Source organism: Formica exsecta, unplaced genomic scaffold (genome assembly GCF_003651465.1).
Source record: "Formica exsecta isolate Colony F162 unplaced genomic scaffold, ASM365146v1 scaffold420, whole genome shotgun sequence".
Classification (NCBI taxonomy): domain Eukaryota; kingdom Metazoa; phylum Arthropoda; class Insecta; order Hymenoptera; family Formicidae; genus Formica; species Formica exsecta.
This window is the reverse complement of record NW_021851440.1, coordinates 13,180-25,418: the sequence shown is the minus strand read 5'-3', so window position 1 is coordinate 25,418 and position 12,239 is coordinate 13,180.

The following is a 12,239-nucleotide window of genomic DNA, read 5'->3' as shown; positions in this document are numbered from 1 at the left end:
CACGACGCTGTTCCCTCGCATTTCAAGTTCATGACAAAGTTAGCTAACATCTAGAACTGAAAAAAATTGTGTCTCGGTTGATAAAATTATAAACTATACATTTTGTAAGTAGTATACATTTGAATTAATATTCGGTTTACATAAAAACAGTAATTTTGTGAAATATTGATAGATATTAATTTGACAATGCAATACAACATGACAAATTTTGACTTACATGAAGTTCAAATTCATCTACGAACAACACAAGGACTTCACAAACAAATAATAACCAGGGACTATGTGCTACAAGATGAACCTTGAAAAAATAAAAAGGATGGTGATAGACATTAACATTTGCGCCTTGTGAACACGCCCGGAGGTATGAATAGACTTGCTCCATGTAATCACTTATTCTTGTAAGAATTTTTCGGTGGCTGAAGAGATATAAGTCAGTGTCGAAACGTCTCACAAATTTTGTAAATTTTGTAAATGAAAATAATATGATAAAATAAATTGAACACCAAAATATTGCTCGTAGAGGCCGTAATCATATCATTATTTGAATTAAAAAAGCTTATAACATCAATAGGATAAGTCAGAGAGAAAAAAGTGTCACTGAGGAACATAATGATAAACAGGAACAAATATTGATAAGTTCTGCTGTTGTAAGCCATGGCACTAACAATGCCACGGACAGACAGGAATATCATACGGATAAAGAGTTGGCTCTTGAAACACACACAGACTGGACTCAGCTAAATGGAAGATCTTACAAAAAGCGAAAAGTTGAATCCTCACCGGAGACACAGCAAGCAATAACTAGTAAAACCAAACAGGGGGAGAAGGAAAAAGATCAGAAGCAAGAGATAATAAATGAGCAAAGTATGGCGGGCTGCTCTATCAGCCCTAAAAAAACCACAGGAAAAATAAATAAATTTCCTCCGTTCAACTTAATAAATGTAAATTAATATAACGTGATTAAAGAAATAATCCAAATGCTGAATAAGAAACCTGCTCCAAACATAGTTAAAGGCGCAGAAGGTAAATATAAAATAAATGTTAATGAAGAAGATTTCAGAGCAATGCCATATATTCTTGAAAAAAAAGGTATAGAGTGATTTAACTACGAAAATAAACATGAGAAACCAAACAAAGTAGTAATGCGAGGCCTAAATGGATCGATTGATGTTGAAGAAATCAAGATAGCGCTCATTGAAATGGGCTTCAAAATTATTGGAGTCTCAAATATACAAGTCAAAAAAGATGACTGCCATAATGCAGGCAAAAAAATTATGATCAAGGCGCCTCTGCATATGCTAACATTTAAAAAAGACGAAGACATCAAGAAAATCTTTGATATTAAACATATTCTATATACTAAGGTAAGGATAGGAGAGTTGAGGGCTAAGCCTGAAATAGTCAAACAATGCAAAAAATGTCAGAGATTTGGCCATACAAAGAACTATTGTCATGGCAAAGAAGCCTGCGTCAAATGTGCAGGGAATCATGCCTCAGACAAATGTTTAAAAGGCAGGAATACTGCACGAAAGTGTAAAAACTGCAATCAAACTGGCCATGTGGCAAGCTACCGAGGCTGTGAAGTAGCAAAAAAATACAGCAAGCTCAAAATAGAATGCTGAAGGATAAAAAAATCAAGAACCAAAACCAAAAAAAAATTCTCGCACAGGCCCAAAATAAAGCAGGCATTATTAAAACTAAATTCCCTAAACTTGTGTCGCAAGGAGAAACAGAAGAATTAACATACGCAAAAACCATAGAAACCAGTACTCAAGCTGCAGTATCTAATAAACAGCAGACAAGTCAAAATACAGATCGTTCTGTTGAGAGAATGTTACGGCAAATCCTTAATAATCAAGAGCTAATTTAGAAAAGGTTCGTAAAACTTGAAAATACGGTCAAAACCCTAGTAAATGGAAAAAATGGCTAATGCAATCAGAATCGTCCTTTGAAACGATAATGGTCTTAAGCAACGACTATAAGAACTAGAAGTATTTCTTAATCTGCAAAAAATTGACATCTGCTTAATCTCTGAAACACACTTTACGAAACGTGTATACTTGAAAATACGAGGCTATGAATACTATCATACACCTTATCCTGATGATGCAGCCAAGGGAGGAGCTGCTATCCTTGTCAGAAATACAATAAAGCACCAAGAAAAGCCAAAATTTACAACCGAATAATTGAATTTTAATAACTAAATTTTAATAGTTGCAAGCTGCAACTATTAAAATTCATACAGATGAGCATAAATACACTATCTCAGCTATCTAGAGTCCTCCAAAGTATAACATAAAAAAGATGAATATACCATATTCTTAAAGTCTCTGGACAATTATTTCATCGTTAGGGGAGATTTTAATGCCAAGCACAACTACTTTGGCTCGAGATTAACAAACACCAAAGGCAAAGAACTGTATCAAGCTGGCACAGAACTCAAGTGTAACTTTGCATCGGGCGGAGGCTACACGTATTGGCTCACTGACCCGAACAAACTCCCAGACTTAATAGACTTTTTCATCACGAAAGGCATATCTGACAATTATCTTCAAGTTGAGGATTGCTATGAATTATCTTCAGATCATAGTCCTGTAATAATGACACTAAGTAAATTAATAATCAAGAAAAGCGTACAAATAACGCTAGACAACAAATCCACCAATTGGGGTAAAGTTAAAACCGAGCTTGAAGAAGTAATAAACCTGAACGTACCACTAAAAACAAAGCTACAACTGAATACTGAAGCAAAAAGTTTTGTTAAAATAATTCAAGAGACAGTAAAAAAACACACAAAGTACTTTGAAAAACGGGATATAAGCATGAACTATCCTATGGAAATCCGAGAAAAAGTAGCTGGAAAACGAAAAGCAAGGAGAATATGGCCAAAAACACTTAACCCAGCGGATAAAACAATTTTAAACCGGTTTACACATAATCTTGCGGCAACGATAAGGGAATACAAGCAAGAATCTATCAATAAATATCTAAATGAGCTTACGGCTGATAAAATCACCGATTATTCCTTGTGGAAGGCCAGTAAGGCCAATAAGGAAAATTAAAAGGCCCATTGTTCAAGCATCTCCATTAAGGAAAATGGATGGAACATGGGGACGAACGAGCGAGGAAAAAGGAATTATGTTCGCTGACCATCTAGAAAGCACATTCCAACCTTTATTACAACAAACTGATAATGAGAATATCACTCCGGTTGATAGCGGAGAAGACTGTGCAATTGTATTTGTCATACCCAAAGAAGTTAAAAAAGAAATAGACACAAATATTAATGGTAAGAAAGCCCCTGGCTATGACCGTATCACTGGAAAAATCCTGAAAGAACTTTCAAGAAAAGCAGTAGTTAAACTCACTTATTTAGTAAATGCTGCATTTCGACTGAAGTATGTGCCCAGGCAATGGAAAATAGCCGAAGTAGTCATGATTCCTAAACCCGGAAAGCCACCAGAGGAAGTAGCCTCATATAGGCCGATCTCCCTACTTCTTAGTATCTCTAAATTGTTTGAAAAACTATTCTTGAAATGGCTAAAACTTATAATTGAAAGTAAACAACTTATACCATCTCATCAGTTTGGCTTTCGAGAAGAACACTCCACAATAGACCAAGTACATCGTATAATTAATGTTATAGAAAAAAGCCTGGAGGAAAAAAAATTCTGCTCAGCGGCCTTCCTAGATGTGGCTCAGGCTTTTGATAAAGTGTGGCACCATGACCTAGAATGGAAAATGAGAAAACTCTTGCCGAAATCATACAGCTTACTTATGAAATCGTACATCTCAGATAGATATTTCCAAGTCAAGCATGAAGATACCTACACATCACTTTGTAAGATTAACTCAGGAGTTCCCCAAGGAAATGTCTTGGGACCAATCCTGTATCTACTGTATACGTATGACATACCCCGTCATAATGGAGTCACAATAGGAACATTTGCGGATGATATAACACTTCTCTCCACGGGAGCTTCTATTGAAGAAGCTACTAATAAACTTCAGTGCGCAATTAATAAAGTTGTAGACTGGACTAGAAAATGGCGTATCAAGCTAAACGAGAATAAATCTCAACATGTGAACTTCACTAATCGGAAATATACAGCGTTGTCTGTGTATATAAGTGGAGAGGTCGTTTCAGCATCCAATACAGCAAAATATCTAGGTATGACCCTGGATTTTAAGCTGCGCTGGAAAGAATACGTGATGACAAAAAGAAAGGAACTAAACTTAAAATTTAGCAAGATGTATTGGTTACTAGGTCGACAATCTCAGTTATCTACACACAACAAACTTCTAATATACGAGTGGCCTTCACTTGGACACAGTACAATCGGACACGGTGCAAATGGACACATTGCAAATGGACACGAAACTTTGCACACGGTTCATACACACACACACACAGGGGGGTGCAAGAGGGGCCCAAGGGCCCCCCTCCCGCACCCACCCCGCTAGTAGGCAGGGTGGACCTCGCTTTACAACTACGGTGGGCACATTAACGGTGTGCAACTGAACGGTGTGCAACTGAACGGTTTGTAACTGAGCGGTGTGCAACTGATCGGTGTGCAACTGAGCGGTGTGCAATTGACCGGTGTGCAATTGAGCGGTGTGCAATTGAGCGGTGTGCAACTGAACGGTGTGCAACTGAGCGGTGTGCAACTGAACGGTGTGCATTTTTATGTGTCCAACTGAACGGTGCGCATTTTTATGTGTGCAACTGAACGGCGTGCAACTGACTGGTGCTACTGAACGGTGTCCAAATGAATTTTCTTCCGTGTCCAAAAGCTAGTGTGTCCAAAATTATTGTGTCCAAATGCACTGTGTTCAATTGAGCCGTGTCCTAAGTTTCGTGTCCATTTGCAACGTGTCCATTTGCACCGTGTCCAATTGTACTGTGTCCAAGTGCACCGCTCCCTCATATACCAGCAAATCTTAAAACCAGTGTGGGTTTATGGGATACAGTTGTGGGGCTGTAGTAAGAAGATGCACACTGAGACGATTCAAAAGTTGCAGAACAAAGTGCTGCGCTGTGCCGTGGATTTTCCTCGGTATATGCGCATGGACCGACTTCACCTTGACTTAAACATCAAGACAGTTAAAGAAGTGGTTGCAGAGTCTGCTACAAAACACCGACAATGACTGTTAAAACATAAGAATGCTGAGGCATCAAAGCTCTTGGATGTTGCCGGAAGGATAAGACGACTGAAGAGAAAAAAACCACATGATCTTATACCAGACATGAACTAATGTCCTCTAAGTGGACATTGGCAAAGGCCAATGACAGCATATAGTAAATTGCATTTATATTATTTGTGAGAATATATGCTCGTTACATGTAAAACATGTAGTTGTATTTGAAAACTTTATACTTATAATAATGTTGCGTCCCTGCGAGTCGTCTGTGGTAGTTAATCCTGAAGTTGCTCCTGTCTCTAAGAGAACATCCCCAAACACGTTGCTAAGGGTTGTTGTAAAACAACGGCGGACATATTGTTTTAGATCGGCCATTTTGAGTTTCGTGACGGATGTCAATCCGCGCGGACGTGTTTAAGATTATTAACGATATTCTCTGTTCTCTATTTCTGTGAATAGTTATATAGTTCTGTTTCATTAAAGTTCTTGTTCTTTCATAACTAAGAGTTATTATTTACGACGCGGAGTGTGAGTGCCGGTTGTGTCTTGCGTGATTCGATTTATCTCGATTCCGATCCGCGGATGCAACATTTTGGGGGCTCAGCCGGGATCGAGCTGGACAACGTAACAATTTTGAAAGAGCGCAAAACGAGCTATGGCGTCGGAATAGCAACAAGATCTTACATCTGGGGTTGTGACGCGGAAACGAGCTGCGACTCCGCTTCGAACTTCTCCAGAAGCGACAGCATCAGGACCGATATTAGAGGCGATCACACTCCAATCTGCGCTGCGGAAGATTCGGCAGCTCCGAGAGGAACGGTTACAGCAGCAAGCTGATTATGAGGCGCAGCTGCAACAGCGTGAGGAAATGCTTCGCAGAATGGAGGAGAGGATACGACAGCTGGATAACAACGATAGCCATAGCCAGCTAAGTCATTCTTATAATAGAGATAAAAGAGAGGGGCATACTGAGCGCGGAAATTTTAATAATAGAAATAATGATTTACATACTAAACACGGAAATTTGAATTTAAATGAATGTGGTTATAAATTGAAACCCGATAACTTTGATGGAAGTGTCCCTTTGCGAGAATTCTTTACGCAATTCCATCTGATAGCTCGAGCGAATGGATGGTCTAATTCGGTGTAAACGGTTGTTTTGGCATCATGCTTAAGGGGAAAGGCGCGTTCCGTATTGGACGGAATTTTTGAAATTAAAGATTCAAAGTTCGAAGAGTTAAAATCGAAGTTAGAATTGCGTTTTGGGGAAGGATGTGTAACCCAAACATATTACACCCAGTTTTCCAATAGAAAGCAAAAAGATTCAGAGGATTTAGCGACACTGGGCGCAGATTTAGAACGATGGTCGCGATTTGCTTATCCCGAATGTACACAGGAAGTAAGGGATAAAATTGCTTGCGCGCGATTTATCGCGGCGCTATCAGAGGGATTTATTAAGCGCACACTTCAATTGGAAAATGTAACATCTTTAAAATTGGCTATTGAAAGGGCTATGGCAGTTAGAGTTACGGGAGAATATTTTTAAGAGGGAAATATTAAAACATTAATTATTATGTGTGTGATTATTATGATATTTGTTTTGTTGATAAGTGTGTTATTTGGTTTTGTATTTGTTGTGTTCAGCGAGAGCTGTTCAAGATTGAATCCGTGGAACATTTTGAGATGAGAGGATTTGAACATCTTATTTTTGAAGACTGCCTCACCCGCGGTTTTTGAGCTGTGGTTTTCCCGTCGGGTCTTAGGGCGAATGCTGAGGCAGGGACTTGAGGAGTCCTCTTTGGAGGATGTCGGGTCCACAGTAGATACCCCCCTCTTGTCCGAAGATTTTCGACAACAACGTTAAGAGGAGAGATTTCCGGAGTTCGAGAGGCACAGTACGAAAGATACCAGTACGCAAAATCGGGAGGAACATTGATAATCGATTGGGTCCAAGATGGCGTATCGCTCGGTAACTTGGACAGGAGTCCAAGGTAGAGCAGGAAGATTCGTCGGAACCCTGGAGTCGTTATGCACTGGTGGAATATTTCTCTCCATTTCTGATTGTCGGTGCGACAATTTTGAAGAGGGAGGGCAATGTTGCATCCCTGTATTATGCCCGTCTTCGAGAGATCGTCTCTAAGTACGTTGCCGGGGAGTTTGCTGTTAAACAACGGCGGACATGTTGTTTTAGATCGGCCATCTTGAGTTTCGTGACGGATGTCAATTCGCGCGGACGTGTTTAAGATTATTAACGATATTCTCTGTTCTCTATTTCTGTGAATAGTTATATAGTTCTGTTTTATTAAAGTTCTTGTTCTTTCATAAGAGTTATTATTTACGACGCGGAGTGTGAGTGCCGGTTGTGCCTTGCATGATTCGATTTATCTCGATTCCGATCCGTGGACGCAACAATAATAAAAAAAAATGCATTCTAATAGACGAAATCACATACACGAGATCAATGATGAGTGCATCGAGAATGCTGCAGAATTAAATCCAAATATTGAAAACAGTAATAATGATAATAATGTTATTACGTTTTCAGTTTTACGGCCAGTTGATGAAATTATACCTGATGTTCAATCTATTATTGAAAATGAAGTACAAGATGCTCCCTTATGTACTCTTTGCGGCGGAAAACTACAGAACCTCTACAAATGCATACTGAACTTCGAGCTGAAGAATTGGCTTGGTTTTTCCATTTTCCGAAAAGACGGAATGGACTTCATGAGCCATCGCGATTATATCCTATAATATCATTAGATTATTGTCAACCACGTATTATGTGTCAGGATCCCAGATTTCAATGAAATGATTACTTATTTTATTCTTTATCTGTTATGGAATATTATCGAGCTCGGCAAAATGTTGGCGTCTGCCTTAGATTAAGACAAGGTAATGCTATGCCTGAACGTCTTGTACAAAATTTGCAGATTAATATGAGAGCTTTGCGTAGTTCTAATGGATATTGGCAAACTGCATATAGTGGTTTAATTGCTATGGTTCGTAAATTGGGCCTGCCACAATGGTTTTTAACATTAAGTTGCAACGATCTTAATTGGAAAGATATGTTGCAAACATGTCTTATTGCGTCATTTTATGGTTCGTGTTCATGCTGTCATGCGTGTATTGCAAAAAGATGACACTTTATTAGGTGGAAAACTAATAGATTTCTGGTGGAGAATAGAATTTGAAAATAGATATATATTGTTGCATCCCTGGATTATGTCCGTCTTCGAGAGATCGTCTCTAAGTACGTTGCCGGGGAGTTTGCTGTTAAACAACGGCGGACATGTTGTTTTAGATCGGCCATCTTGAGTTTCGTGACGGATGTCAATTCGCGCGGACGTGTTTAAGATTATTAACGATATTCTCTGTTCTCTATTTCTGTGAATAGTTATATAGTTCTGTTTTATTAAAGTTCTTGTTCTTTCATAAGAGTTATTATTTACGACGCGGAGTGTGAGTGCCGGTTGTGCCTTGCATGATTCGATTTATCTCGATTCCGATCCGTGGACGCAACAATAATAAAAAAAAATGCATTCTAATAGACGAAATCACATACACGAGATCAATGATGAGTGCATCGAGAATGCTGCAGAATTAAATCCAAATATTGAAAACAGTAATAATGATAATAATGTTATTACGTTTTCAGTTTTACGGCCAGTTGATGAAATTATACCTGATGTTCAATCTATTATTGAAAATGAAGTACAAGATGCTCCCTTATGTACTCTTTGCGGCGGAAAACTACAGAACCTCTACAAATGCATACTGAACTTCGAGCTGAAGAATTGGCTTGGTTTTTCCATTTTCCGAAAAGACGGAATGGACTTCATGAGCCATCGCGATTATATCCTATAATATCATTAGATTATTGTCAACCACGTATTATGTGTCAGGATCCCAGATTTCAATGAAATGATTACTTATTTTATTCTTTATCTGTTATGGAATATTATCGAGCTCGGCAAAATGTTGGCGTCTGCCTTAGATTAAGACAAGGTAATGCTATGCCTGAACGTCTTGTAGAAAATTTGCAGATTAATATGAGAGCTTTGCGTAGTTCTAATGGATATTGGCAAACTGCATATAGTGGTTTAATTGCTATGGTTCGTAAATTGGGCCTGCCACAATGGTTTTTAACATTAAGTTGCAACGATCTTAATTGGAAAGATATGTTGCAAACATGTCTTATTGCGTCATTTTATGGTTCGTGTTCATGCTGTCATGCGTGTATTGCAAAAAGATGACACTTTATTAGGTGGAAAACTAATAGATTTCTGGTGGAGAATAGAATTTGAAAATAGAGGTAGTCCACATTTACACATGCTGTGCTGGAATGAAGAAATTCCACTATTTGAAAGCCCACAAGGTATAGCTCTTATTGATAATATTGTATCGTGTGCATCTTCTACAGGAGATGATGAATTAAATGCGCTTGTAACACGCGTGCAAATGCATAAACATATTACTACATGTTACAAAGATAAACAACACGGACAATGCCGATTTGGTTTTCCTAGAAGAATTAGTGATACAACTGTGTTGTTTGGACCAGATGAAGCTATTCGTAATAATGAACGTTTCTGTATATTAAAGCGTAACTCTACAGATGTTTATGTGAATAATTACAATCCTACACTTCTTAAATTATAGAGTGGCAATATGGATTTGCAACCTTGTGGGAATGTTATGGGTATAGCCTATTATATAGCTAAATACGCAGCTAAACATGAACCTCATGATGTTGGTCAAGCAGTTAAAGATGCAATCAGCAGAGTGCAGAGATACGGTGGAGATGTAGGAAAGCAATTATTCGCTGTATCAATGACTATACTTCGACATAGACAGATATCTGCCTGTGAATGTGCATTTCGTTTATGCCATTTAAAACTATATGATAATTCACGAAAAGTTGTTTTTCTAAACACATGCTTTCTACAAGAACGTTATCGAATGTTACGTTGTGATGGCTATATTAATAATGTATATGCAAACATATTTGATCGTTATTGTTTATGTCCGGAGAACTTCGATGATCTTAGTTTAGCTGAATTTGCTGTTACGTACGAATGTGTATCACGATTTGCCAATTATGAAGAAGATGGAGATATCGAGGTTTAGGATGAAGTCAACGATGTAGTTCTAACTACGCATATTTGTTTGCAAGAGATGGTACAAAAATGAAACGGCGTAACCATCCTGCAGTGTTAAGAACGCGATATTATACTCAAACTGGTAATCACGAAGCACACTTTTATAGTTATTTAGTAGTTCATGTTCCTTTCAGAAATGAAAAAGAATTATTTCAGAGATATGAATCAACAGAACAGGCATTTAATGCAAAGCGTCATCTATTGTACGACCTCTACGTAGGGGGCAGAATATTGAACAATTTCAATTTGTAGAACGGGAATTACAAAAAGTTATAGCTCAAATTGTTGCATTAAATGACAATGATACAAATGCGCAATCTACGGTAAGAAACGAAAATCGTGCACATTGTATAATGGATGAGGAATATGATGATAATAATATTGATTTAAATTTACACAATGAACCTAATGAAGCAGATCGCGTTATATCTGCTGAAGAATTTGAACAAAATGTTAGAAATATGAACATAGAACAATCTCATTTATTTAATACAATTACTAATCTTATAGATTGCTTCCTGCCGCCTTAAATCCCCCCCCTCGCTTCACTCTGCGGTGTACATCTGCGCCAGCGTAAAGGCACGTAACTAAGTCGTTCCGAACGAAGGAAACTTGCGTACAAAGCGATCTTAGCTCTGTGTGCTGAGAAGCGTTGTTCCTCAATTTCCTTTATGTGTTATGAAAGCTTTTGGTATATCTCACTTACAGATCTCAATTATTTGTCGGGCTGAGGAAGTGTGTAAACGCCCTACACAGACACGACAGTGCCGCTGCCACGGAAGAGATGGATGCTTGGTTCGTGCCTTCTGCCGCCTTAAATCCCCCCCTCGCTTCACTAATCTTATTAAAATCTTATTAAATAATCTTATTAAATAAGATATTCAAGGTCAAATTATTGAACCTTTACGATTATTTATTACAGAAGGAGCAGGATGTGGAAAAACGTTTCTTTTAAAAATGATAGAACAACAGATTAAATGATGTTATACTCCTACCGCAGATCGCTTGTTAAAACCTTTAAAAGAATCTAACGGTTACGTTGGTGTTTCTCCAGTTAGTGTTGTATACCAAGGTAATAAAGGATATGGAAAGAACAATGCTTCCCATTATTTTGAGTTAGGCAGTGACAATGCATAAATTGCACGGTACAACAGTTGATAAAGCTGTAATATATTTAGGTAAGAAGATATTTGCTAAAGATCAAGTATATGTAGCACTTAGTCGCGTAAGATCTTTACAAGGATTAGCAATCTCTGCAATAGAGCAAAAAAGATTGTTTCATTGTCCATGCAATTAAAGCGCTTTAGCAGAATTAGAACGATTACGATTGGCTCATTCTATGCAATAGTGAAGGAATGAAGGACACACACACACATCCACACCCACACCCACACATCCACACATCCACACACCTACACCCACACCCACACCCACACCATCACATCCACACCCACACACCCACACCCACACCCACACCCACACACCCACACGCGCACGCACATGCACACACACACGCGCGCGTGCGCACACACATACACACACACACACACAATGTAATAATTATTATAATAAATATAATAATTTATAATATGTTTATAGTAATTAACGTGTGCTTGTATTTATATTTGTTCGCGCAGAAACTCTGGGAACGGGATCGTATAAATAAACTGACACAGATGTAGACACGCAGGTTGATTACAAAAGATATATATCCGGTGAATAAATGATTACATTGTGGTAATACGATCTAAAACAGAAGTGATAATTAGCAACGTGCGCAAGCGCGCGATCACCGCGAAACAGCGCCGCGAGATGCCCAGTGTAGACACCAATAGCGCGAAAAAACGAAACATTTGAACCAATTCCAACAATATTTATATTATATTTATATTATAGCATTCTTAAATAAATAATGATTTGATATTACTATTTTTA